This window comes from Saccopteryx bilineata, chromosome 5 (assembly GCF_036850765.1).
Source record: "Saccopteryx bilineata isolate mSacBil1 chromosome 5, mSacBil1_pri_phased_curated, whole genome shotgun sequence".
NCBI classification, from domain to species: domain Eukaryota; kingdom Metazoa; phylum Chordata; class Mammalia; order Chiroptera; family Emballonuridae; genus Saccopteryx; species Saccopteryx bilineata.
In genome coordinates this window covers 55,704,629-55,717,673 of record NC_089494.1, presented here as the reverse complement: position 1 = coordinate 55,717,673, position 13,045 = coordinate 55,704,629, and the positions used below count along the sequence as shown (strand labels likewise).

Here is a 13,045-nt window from a genome sequence, read left to right as displayed (position 1 = left end):
CCCTCCCTTTCCCTCCCCACACCCGGTAACCACCACACTCTTGTCCATGTCCTTGAGTCTCATTTTTATGTCCCACCTATATATGGAATCATATAGTTCTTAGTTTTTTCTGATTTACTTATTTCACTCAGTATGTTATCAAGGTCCATCCATATTGTTGTAAATGATTCGATGTCATCAATTCATTTTATTTTATTTTAATTTTTTGTTACCTAATTGTCCATGTTAGTCTATCATGATTTTACCTGCATTAAGGCAAAATAAAAAACAAAAATGGTTTTCTTTCAGCAGGATAAATGGCAGTACTTTCACACAATGAAGCACTGTAATTGCAACTTGCTTTCGATGTCATCATTTCTTATGGCTGAGTAGAATTCCATAGCATATATATATATCACATCTTCTTTATCCAATCATCTATTGAAGGGCTTTCTGGTTGTTTCTATGTCTTGGCCACTGTGAACAATGCTGCAATGAACATGGGGCTGCATGTGTCTTTAAGTACCAGTGTTTTTGAGTTATGGGGGTATATTCCCAGTAGAGGGGTTGCTGGTCATATGGTAGTTCTATTTTTAATTTTTTGAGGAACCACCATACTTTCTTCCATAATGGTTGTACTACTTTACATTCCCACCAACAGTGGATGAGGGTTTCTTTTTCTCCACAGCCTCTCCAACACTTGTTATTACCTGTCTTGTTGATAATAGCTAATCTAACAGGCGTGAGGTGGTATCTTATTGTAGTTTTGATTTGCATTTCTCTAATAGCTAATGAAGATGTGCATCTCTTCATATATCTGTTGGCCATTTGTATTTCTTCCTGGGAGAAGTGTCTGTTCGTGTCCTCTTCCCATTTTTTTATTGGATTGTTTGCTTGTTTGTTGTTGAGTTTTATGAGTTCTTTGTATATTTTGGATATTAGGCCCTTATCTGTGCTGTTGTTTGAAAATATCATCTCCCATTTAGTTGGCTGTTTGTTTTGTTATCAGTTTCTCTTGCTGTGCAAAAGCTTCTTAGTCTGATGTGGTCCTGTTCATTTATCTTTGCCTTCACTTCCCTTGCCTTTGGAGTCAAATTCATAAAGTGTTCTTTGTAACCAAGGTCCATGAGTTTAGTACCTATGTTTTCATCTATGTAATTTATTGTTTCAGGTCTTATATTTAGGTCTTTGATCCTTTTTGAATTAGTTTTAGTATAAGGGGACAAACTGTAATTGAGTTTTATTCTTTTGCATGTGGTTTTCCAGATTTCCCAGCACCATTTGTTGAAGAGGCTTTCTTTTCTCCATTGTGTGTTGTTGGCTCCTTTATCAAAAATTATTTGACCAGTGCCTGACCAGGCAGTGGAGCAGTGGATGGAGCATCGGACTGGGATGCAGAGGTCCCAGGTTCGAGACCCTGAGGTCGCCAGCTTGAGCACGGGCTCATCTGGTTTGAGCAAAGCTCACCAGCTTGTACCCAAGGTTGCTGGCTCTAGCAAGGGGTTACTCGGTCTGCTGAAGGCCCATGGTCAAGGCACATATGAGAAAGCAATCAATGAACAACTAAGGTGTCACAGTGAAAAATTGATGATTGATGCTTCTCATCTCTCTTCATTCCTGTCTGTCCCTATCTATTCCTCTCTCTGACTCTCTCTCTGTCTCTGTAAAAAAAAAAAAAAAAAATTATTTGACCATAATCATGTGGTTTTTTTTTCTGGGTTTTCTATTCTGTTCTATTGGTCTGATAATTTATTTTTCTGCCAATACCATGCTGTTTTGATTATTGTGGCTCTATAATATAATTTGAAGTCAGGTATTGTAATGCCCCCAGCTTCGTTCTTTTTCCTTAGGATTGCTCTGGCTATTCGGGGTTTTTTATAGTTCCATATAAACCTGATGATTTTTTGTTCCATTTCTTTAAAAAGTGACATTGGAATTTTAATGGGAATTGCATTAAATTTGTATATCGCTTTGGGTAAATTAGTCATTTTGACAATATTTATTCTTCCTATCCAAGAACAAGGAATATTTTTCCATTTCATTACATCTTTTTTTGATTTCCCTTAACAATGCTTTGTAGTTTTCATTATATAGATCTTTTACATTCTTTGTTATGTTTATTCCTAGGTATTTTATTTTATTTTTTTTTTTTGCAACAATGAAAAAGATTGTTTTTTTGAGCTCGTTTTCTGATGTTTCATTGTTGGCATTTAGAAAGGCAATGGACTTTTGTATATTAATTTTGTATCCTGTGACCTTACTCTATTGGTTTATTGTTTCTAGTAGTCTTTTTGTGAAGTCTTTGGGGTTTTCAATGTACATAATCATATCATCTGCAAAAAGCGAATCCTTTACATTTTCTTTCCTAATATGAATGCCATTTTTTTTCTTTCTCTTGTCTGATTGCTCTGGCTAGAACTTCCAGTACTACACTGAATAAGAGTGGAGAGAGTGGACAACCTTGTCTTGTTCCTGATTTCAGGGGAAAAGTCCTCAGTTTTATGCCATTTAATATGATGTTAGCTGATGGTGTATCATAGATGGCCTTTATTATGTTGAGATATTTCCTTCTATACACATTTTGTTAAGTGCTTTAAACATAAAATGATATTGTATTTTATTGCATGCCTTTTCTGCATCTATCAATAAGATCATATGGTTTTTGTTCTTTGTTTTATTGATATGGTGTATTATGTTAACCGTTTTACGTATGTTGAAACATCCTTGTGATTCTGGGATGAATCCTACTTGATCATGATGAATTATTTTTTTAATATGTTGTTGTATTTGATTTGCTAGTATTTTGTTTAGTATTTTAGCATCTGTATTCATTAGAGATATGTAGTTTTCTTTTTTTGTGTTGTCCTTGCCAGGTTTTGGTATGAGGGTTATGTTGCCCTCATTAAATGTGTTTGGCAGTATTGCTTCTTCTTCAATTTTTTGGAAGACATTGAATAGAATAGGAAACAAGTCTTTTTTGAATTTTTGATAGAATTCACTAGTATAGCCATCTGGCCCTGGACTTTTGTTTTTGGGGAGGTTTTTAATAGTTCTTTCTACTTCCTCTCTGCTTATGGGTCTGTTTAGGCTCTCTGCTTCTTCATGACTCAGTCTAGGAAGATTGTATTGTTCTAGGAATTTATCCATTTCTTCCAGATTGTTAAATTTGGTGGCATATAGTTTTTTGTAGTATTCTACAATAATTCTTTGTATATCTATGATGTCTGTGGTGATTTCTCCTCTTTCATTTTGGATTTTGTTTATATGAGTCCTTTCTCTTTTTTCCTTGGTAAGTCTTGCCAGGGGTTTCTCAATTTTGTTGATCTTTTCAAAGAACCAGATTCTTGTTTTATTAATTTTTTCTATAGTTTTTCTGTTCTCTATTTCATTTATTTCTGCTCTGATTTTTATTATTTCCTTTCTTCTGCTGGTTTTGGGTTGTCTTTGTTCTTTTTCTAGCTCCTTAAGATGTGAAGTTAAGTGGTTTACTTGGGCTCTCTCTTGTTTGTTAATATAGGGCTGTAGTGATATGAACTTCTCTCTTATTACTTCTTTTGCTGCATCCTAGAGATTCTGATATGTTGTATTGTTATTTTCGTTTGCCTATATGTAACTTTTTATCTCTGCACTTATTTCTTCTTTGACCCACTTATTTTTTAAAAGTATGTTGTTTAGTTTCCACATTTTTGTAGGTTTGTTTACCTCTTTTTGGCAGTTGAATTCTAGTTTCAAGGCTTTATGATCAGAAAATATGTTTGGTATAATTTCAATCTTTCTGAATTTGTTGATGTTATTTTTGTGGCCATAGATGGTGGCCATAAATAATGGCCACATATGGTCAATTTTTGAAAATGTTCCATGTACACTGGAGAAAAATGTATACTCTGGCACTTTGGGATGAAATGTCCTATAGATGTCTATCCTATCCAATTGTTCTAGTGTTTCATTTAAGGCCAATATTTCTTTATTGATTTTCTGTTTATATGAACAATCTAGAGCTATCAGTGGTGTATTGAGGTCTTCAAGTATGATTGTATTTTTGTCAGTTTTTGTTTTAAGGTCAATAAGTAGCTGTCTTATATATTTTCGTGCTCCTTGGTTTGGTGCATATATATTAAGAAGTGTTATGTCTTCTTGATTCAATGTCCCCTTTTTCATTATGAAATGACCATTTTTGTCTCTGATTACCTTTGTTGTCTTGTATTCAGCATTGTTAGATATGAATATGCTACACCAGCTTTTTTTTTGGATGTTATTTGCTTGGAGTATTGTTTTCCAACCTTCACTTTGAATTTGTTTTTATCCTTGTAGCTTAGATGTGTTTCTTGTAGGCAGCATACAGTTGGATTTTGTTTTTCAATCCATTGTCATACTCTGTGTCTTTTTATTGGTGACTTCAATCCATTTACATTTAGTGTAATTATTGACATTTGAGTGTTTCCTATTGTCATTTTATATATTGCTTTCTGATAGTTTTATATCTTGTTTGGTTCTTCTCTTTTATTTTTCTATCAATTGTTTTTGTTTGGTTGTAATTCATACCTCTTTTCTCTGTTACTTTTTTTTTTTTCAAGCCATGTATTTCTGTGTTGGTTTTTTCAGGGGTGGTTACCATTAAGTAATGTAAAGCATACATATCATGTTCATTGTAGTACATTATCTCATGAGTGCTTTTGCACTCCATCCTCCTTTACTACTGTTAATCTTTGTCCTCTCCCCTTTTTTGTTTCTTTGTCATAGATTAATCTCGTTTTCATTGTGATCTTGATGGAGATTTTACTTGTAGTTTTGTTTTTTGTGTCTGGTTGGAAAACCCCCTTTAGTATTTCCTGAAGTGGAAGTTTTCTGGTGATAAATTCCCTCATCTTTTCTGAATCTGTGAATGTTTTTATTTCTCCTTTGTATTTGAAGAATAGCTTTGATGGATATAGTATTCTTGGCTGGAAGTTCCTCTCTTTCAGAACTTTAATTATTGGGGTCCACTCTCTTATAGCTTGTAGAGTTTCTGCTGAGAAATCTGTTGATAATCTAAAGGGCCTTCCTTTATACATTGTATTCTTATTTTCCCTGGCTGCCTTGAGAATTTTTTCTTTGTCATTGGTTTGTGCCAATTTCATTATGATGTGCCTTGGAGTAGGTTTGTTAGGGTTAAGATAACTCGGTGTTCTGTTTGCTTCTTGAATTCAAGGCTTTAGTTCTTTCCACAGGCTTGGAAAGTTCTCATCTATTATTTGAATATGTTCTCCATTCCATTTTCTCTCTCTTCTCCTTCTGATATACCCATTATTCTTATGTTGCTCTTTCTGGTGGAGTCAGACAATTCCTGTAGGGCTATTTTATTTTTTTTAATTCATGAGTTTTTTTTCTTTTCTCCCTGTAGTACCTCTAGTTGCCTGTCTTCTATATCACTAAGTCTCTCCTCTATCTTGCCTGTTCTATTGGCTAAGCTTGGTATGTCATTTTTCAGTTCATGAATTGAGTTTTTTATCTCTGTTTGATTCATAGTTTCAATTTCCTTGGTAAAGTATTTTTTCTGTTCATTGAATTGTATTTTGAGCTCTCTAAATTGCCTTTCATTGCTTTCTTGTATATCCCTGAGTATTTTTAGGATTTCTAGTTTAAATTCTCTGTCATTTAACTCCAAGGTTTCTAAGCTATTGAAATTTTTTTCTACAGATTTTTTCTCATCTATTTGAGCTACATCACTGTATTTTGTATACATAATATTATATTTCTTTTTCTTTAATGGCATTTGAGAGTGGTATTGTTAATAACACTAATAAGAATTGATAAAAAAAATTTTGTGAAAATCTGAAAATTATATTGTCCTAAGTGGAACAAAAATACATAGAACCAAGGGCCTGTGTTGGGGGGGGGGAGTGACAAAGAGGCAAACAAGTCAAGAACCCACAAAATGCCACAAGGAAGAAATTTGAATCAAGAATAAAATAATTTGTTTATAAATGATGGTCAAATGAGAGAAATAGTGTAAGAGAAAAGAAAAAAGAGAAAAAATAAAAAATAAAGTGAAAAGTAAAAATTCTATTGTATTAAGTGGCACAAAAACTATAGAATAGAGAGCCTGAGATGGGGGAAATGCTAAAGAGATAAAAAGTGAAGTAAAAAGCACACAAAATGCCACAAAGAAAAAATTTGTATCCAGAATAAAATAATTTGTTGGTGGGTGAGATTTGAATGATAGGAAAAGTGAAAGAGAAAAGAAGAAACAAAAAGAGAGAATAAAAATTGAATTATATTTTTTGGAATGTAACACTCATAGAAAAAAAAAGAATGGAAATTGTAACACCTTTGGGTAATAATGTTCAAAATGAAAAGTAAAGAATAAAACAGAAAGAGGATAAAATGACCAAGAAGGTGGAAGAAAAAAAAAGATAAAAAATGTAAAATGGAAAAAGTTACAAAGACTGTAGATTTTTCCTGGTTTTGAGAAGTTATCTTCCTTTTTCTTTCTTCTCTGTTTTTTTTTTTTTTTTTGGCTGGTGGCACTGTACCCCAGGTTCTTTCCCTTTAGCACTCTTAGGCAGAGACTTGCTGCTGTGTCGCTATGGTAATGACATAAACTAGGCCTCAGTCCGTTGGTAGGCGGGGCTTGTTAACCTTTGTAGGCTCCAACAATGTTTTCCCAGACTTCTCCCCAAATCTCTCCTTCCTGAACCAGCAGCCTGGGACCCAGCTGTGAAGTTGCCCCAGCCACTGCCTGGAGAGCAAAATGCTCTAAGAGCTGCCAAATCTCCCTTCTATCCCTGTTCAAAGTAGGGTTCTGGGTAAGGCTTTGCCAGCCAGAGCCACCAGCCTAATCAGGCAGGTCTGGGAGCTGATTGCCTTTCAAGTGTCTTTCTGTGAGCCTCCAGGCATGTCTAGTATGCCTCAGCACTCCGCAGGTCTGCTCTCCATAGGCTGTCTGCAAGCTGCCTGCACACCCTTCCCCCCACCACTTCGAAGTTCTTTTCCCCAGGAGTGTGCTTTGTTAGCCTGTATGGCTGGTGGAGGTGCCATGCCCAGACAGGTCTGGGTGTAGGGAAGCCGGCTTTCATGCACTTCCCACGTGCTCTTGTTTGGGAAGCTGGGATTACTCAGAAACTCTGGTCACAGCCCATGCAGAGGGCTACTACTGACAGTCTCCGACCCAGCCCCTCCATCAGGGAATGCAGGCACCTACCCCCGAAGCACCAGGATCCACTCGCACACTGCCCACACTCGCTGACTGGGATACCAGGAGTAAACAAGGCAACTGCTTGCCCACCTGTTCCGGCATCTGCCGCTGGCATTAGCTCTGCCTGGGCTGAGCAGCGGGCACACTCTCTCCTTGGCTTGAACATCTCTGCCCTAGCCCAGTTGTTTCTGTGCCTCCAGCCCTTGCTTTCTCTCAGTTCTGAGTGAAAGCAGCCCTTGCTCAGGTCAGTGAGGAAAGCGGAATACTTTGTTTTTCATCTTATTTCCTTCAGAATGGATTATATATTCAGCCACCTTTTTGCCCCATAGTACCTTTGTTTGATATATGTGTATTTCAGATACTCCTGAGATTGTTTTTCTGTCTCTAGTTTTTGAATTTGTTGAAGTTTCAGGGAGAGGTATCAGGAGCATTCCTCCCAGTGCCATTTCTCTGACGTCACTCCCCAATCATCCAATTCTTGGCATATAGTTGTTCATACTATTTTCTTACAATACTTTGCTTTTCTGTGGTGTCAGTTGTTACTTCTCTGCTGAAATCCTCAACAAAATATTAGAAACCTAGATCCAACAATACATTAAAAAAATTATACACCATGATCAAATGGGATTATTTCAGGGATGCAAGATTGGTACAATATTTGCAGATCAATAAAGGTGATACATCACATAACAAATGAAGGATAAAAATCATATGATCATATCAATAGAGTCAGAATCTAGATTTGATAACATTCAGCACCCATTTCTGATAAACTCTCAGCAAAGTGCCAGTAGAGGATCATAGGTCTACATAATAAAAGCCATATATGACAGCCCAACAGCCAACATCATACTTAATGGGGAAAAGTTAAGAGCATTTTTCTTAAGATCAGGAATAAGACAGGGACTTCTGTTTCTACCACTCTTATTCAACATAGTTTTGGAAGTTCTAGCCACCACAATCAGATAAGAAGAAATAAAAGGCATCTAAATTGGAAAGGAGGAAGTAAAACTGTCATTACTCATAGATGACATGATATACATAGAAAACCCTAAAGACTCCACCAAAAACTACTAGATCTAATAAATGAATTTGGCAAAGTAGCAGCAGGACACAAGGTTAATATTCAGAAATTGGATGGATGATATCAGAGTAATGGCGGGGTAGGAAGCGATACCGATAAATCTCCCCCAAAACTCAACAAGATCTTCAACCAGAAACAGAAAAACCTATACTTGGAGCTTCCAGATGCTTCGCAATACACCCAAAGGTATGATTGAGTGAAAAATTGGCTAAATATATAACCAAACCCCGAAGGAAAAAGGGAGTAAGAAATGCTCCGCCTTCCTCACTAACCTAAACAGGGCGGCTTACTCTGGTAACTGTGAATATAGAAACTGAGGCGGGCAAAGCGGGTGAATAGATCCAGGCCGCCGTGGCACAAACGGCCGAACCAGGCTGTGGCACACAGATCCAAGCCGAGGAAAATCTGATCCTGTGGCAACCCGGGCAATACAAGCTAACACTCGCGCCAAACCCAAACAAAGAAAGACAAGCGGAGCGGCCATTTTACCCGGTCTCCTGGTCGGTGCGCAGTTAGTGGGCGAGAATTTCTTCCTAGGCCCCGAGAGTGGGTGCCCGTGTTGCCCCACGGAGAGGCAGGGTCAGAGGCCTTTCTGTGGGCCGAGGACAGAGTCTCTGGGCAGCCCCAGCGCCCTGGGAAAGCCACGCACGGGAGGGAGTGAGAACTACTACCAACGGTGGAGATTTTCCGTGCTGGTGAGGGTTTCACTCAGAGGGAACCGCGGCCGGCCTCATATCCTGGTTTGCGCGCGCAGATAAGGAGTGAGCGATTCCTCCGAGTGCCTCCGCAGTGCGCGCCCGTGTTATTGCAGAGAGGGGCAGAGTCAGGGGCCTTTGTGTGGGCCAAAGAGGAATCTCGAGCCGCCCCAGCGCCTTGCAAAAGCCGCGCACGGGGACGGAGCGAGACTCAATTCCAACGCTGCAACTTTTCCCTGCGGTTGGGGGTTTCACTCAGAGCGTGAGACTGCTGGCTGGATATCCTGGTCGCAGACAGTGAGTGAGAGTTTCCTCCAAGCACCCCCCAGAAGTGGGCGCCCGCTTGTGTTACCGGACAGAGTGGCAGAGCCAGTGGTCTTTGAGTGGGCGGAAAGCCCGCCTGATTATGCTAGCAGCTCTGACTGACTGAGCCTTACCCAGAGCCCTGTGCTGAGTGGAAATAGAGTGGGGAGTTGCCAGCTCTTTGAGCCTCTTACTATCCAGGCAGAGGCAGCAGCAACCCCATAGCTGGATTATCAGGCTACTAATTGAGGAAGGAAAGACTAGGAGAAAGGCTCCAGGAACATGGACTCTCTCACTGTCGGAGCCTATAAATGCTAATGAGCCTCGACTCCCACGAGACTAAAGCACAATACATGACATTGCCATAGAGACTTATCAACTGCAAACCTCTACCTGAGCGTGCCAAAGGGGCAGAACCCGGGGTACAGAGTCACCGACCAGGAAGAGGGAGAGAAAAGAAAAAGCAAGAAGATAACCTCTCAAAATCAAGAATAATCTGCAGACTTTATAACCTATCCCATTTTATTATATTTGTTCGTTTGTTTCTCTTATCTTCATTCTTGATACTTTTTTTTCTTCCTCCAATTTGGCCGATTAACTCTCTACTGGTCTTACTCTCTCCTCTCCTTGAACTACACTACCCATAAGTGTTACATCTCCCATTATCTTTTCTCTTCTCTTCCTTTCTCTCTATGAGGGTTGCACTCCAAAACCCTTAACTCTCTCTCTCTCTCCTTTCTTTTTTCTTCTTTTAGTGGTTCCCTCTTTTTTTTCTCTCTCTCTCTTTCTTTTCTCCCTCTATATTAGTTTCTTCCTTTCTCCTTCACATCTCCTCTCTTTCAAACCTCAATAACAAACAAATTATCTTATCTGGGACTCAAACCTATGTTTGTGGCATTTTGGGGGGTTTTTACTTCACCTTTTTAACTCACTAGCAGTGCTCCCATCCCTGGCTCTCCATATTATCTAGTTCTTGTTCCACTAAATACAATAGTAAGTTTTTAATTTGTCCCCCATTTTTCCGTTTTCCTCTTATTCCTCTCATCATAACTCTTAGACAACCAACACCTAAAAGCAAATCATTTTATTCTTGACCCAAATTTTTTCCTTATTTGCTTTTTGTGGGTCCATACGCTCTTTTTTTTTTTTTTTTCCTTTTTTTTTTTTTTTTTCTTTTTTTCTTTTTTGCCCCTTTATTACTTTTCCCCAATTCAGGCCCTCCATCACAGGCATTGTTTGTTATAACTCACAGTCCACCACAAGATTTTCTCAAGAAAGAGGGGAGAGGAGAGGAGAGGAAAAAAGGAGGGGGGGGAATAATTTCCTTTTTTTAAAAATTTTTATTTTATTTTATTTTTCTTTATTTCATTATTAATTTTTTTAAAAAAAAACAACTCTTTTCGATTTTTTATTTATTTTTTATTTTTTTAACTTTTTATTCTTTATTAAATCTCATTAATACTATCAACAAAACCACCCTCAGATGCCATTAAGGAAGAGAAAATCGAATATCATGGATACAAAAGAAAGAGAGGTAACACAGCTAGATGAGGAAAAATCTATGGAGAAAAAATTTAATATATTGGAAACCTTGGAGCTAAATGACAGAGAATTCAAGATAGAAATCCTAAAAATCCTCCGAGATATACAAGAAACCACAGAAAGGCAATATAGGGAGCTCAGAAAACAACTCAATGAACACAAAGAATATATGTCCAAGGAAATTGAAACTATAAAAACAAATCAAACAGAGATGAAAAACTCAATTCACGAGCTGAAAAACGAAGTAACAAGCTTAGCTAATAGAACAGGTCAGATAGAAGAGAGGATTAGTGAAATAGAAGACAAGCAACTTGAGGCACAACAGAGAGAAGAAGAAAGAGACTCAAAAATTAAAAAAAAATGAGATAGCCCTACAAGAATTATCTGACTCCATCAAAAAGAATAACATAAGAATAATAGGTATATCAGAGGGAGAAGAGAGAGAAAATGGAATGGAGAACATACTCAAACAAATAATAGATGAGAACTTCCCAAGCCTGTGGAAAGAACTAAAGCCTCAAGTTCAAGAAGCAAACAGAACTCCAAGTTTTCTTAACCCCAACAAACCTACTCCAAGGCATATCATAATGAAATTGACACAAACCAACAGCAAAGAAAAAATTCTCAAGGCAGCCAGGGAAAAGAAGAATACAACATATAAAGGAAGGCCCATTAGATTATCATCAGATTTCTCAGCAGAAACTCTACAAGCTAGAAGAGAGTGGACCCCAATATTTAAAGTCCTGAAAGAGAGGAACTTTCAGCCACGAATACTATACCCATCAAAGCTGTCCTTCAAATACGAAGGAGAAATAAAAACATTCACAGATACAGAAAAGATGAGGGAATTTATCATCAGAAAACCCCCACTCCAGGAATTACTAAAGGGGGTTCTCCAATCAGATACAAAGAACAAAAAAAAAAACAGAGCCACAAGTAAAAGCTCCAAGAAGAACACAATAAAACCAAATTTAAACTGTGACAACAACAAAAAGAAAGAGGGGGAGAAGACGGAGATTAACAGTAGCAAAGGACGATGGAGTGCAAAATTACTCACAAAATAGTTCGCTACAATGAACAGGGTAGGGACCCTTTTCATTACTCAAAAGTAACCACCATTGAAAAAACCACCACAGAAGCACATGAGATAAAAAAGATAGCAACAGAGGAAAGATGTATGGAATACAACCAAATAAAAACAAAAGAGAGAAAAACGAAAGAGAAGGATCAAACAAGACACGAAACTAACAGAAAGCAAGATATAAAATGGCAATAGGGAACTCACAAGTATCAATAATTACACTAAATGTAAATGGATTAAACTCACCAATAAAAAGGCACAGAGTAGCAGAATGGATTAAAAAAGAAAATCCAACTGTATGCTGCCTACAGGAAACTCATCTAAGTAACAAGGATAAAAACAAATTCAAAGTGAAAGGCTGGAAAACAATACTCCAAGCAAATAACATCTAAAAAAAAGCAGGTGTAGCAATACTCATATCGGATAATGCTGACTACAAGACAGGAAAAGTACTCAGAGACAAAAATGGCCATTTCATAATGGCTAAGGGGACACTGAATCAAGAAGACATAACAATTCTTAATATATATGCACCAAACCAAGGAGCACCAAAATATATAAGACAGCTACTTATTGATCTTAAAACAAAAACTGACAAAAATACAATCATACTTGGAGACCTCAATACACCGCTGACGGCTCTAGATTGGTCATCCAAACAGAGAATCAACAAAGACATAGTGGCCTTAAACAAAACACTAGAGCACCTGGATATGATAGACATCTACAGGACATTTCATCCCAAAGTGACTGAGTATACATTTTTCTCCAGTGTACATGGATCATTCTCAAGAATTGACCATATGTTGGGCCACAAAAACAACATCAGCAAATTCAGAAAAATTGAAGTTGTACCAAGCATATTTTCTGATCATAAAGCCTTGAAACTAGAATTCAACTGCAAAAAAGAGGAAAAAAATCCCACAAAAATGTGGAAACTAAACAACATACTTTTAAAAAATGAATGGGTCAAAGAAGAAATAAGTGCAGAGATCAAAAGATATATACAGACTAATGAAAATGACAATACGACATATCAGAATCTATGGGATGCAGCAAAAGCAGTGATAAGAGGGAAGTTCATATCGCTTCAGGCATATATGAACAAACAAGAGAGAGCCCAAGTGAACCACTTAACTTCCCACCTTAAGGAACTAGAAAAAGAAGAACAAAGACAACCCAAAACC

General features: G+C 37.5%; 1 non-coding gene across 1 annotated transcript; it reads right to left on the bottom strand.

Moving 5' to 3' along the window:
- Nucleotides 1–214: 214 nt before the first annotated feature.
- On the bottom strand, nt 215–343 carry LOC136307195 (small nucleolar RNA SNORA69). Its single transcript, XR_010725865.1, has one exon. It is a non-coding gene; the product is annotated as a small nucleolar RNA SNORA69 (small nucleolar RNA).
- Nucleotides 344–13,045: the final 12,702 nt, after the last annotated feature.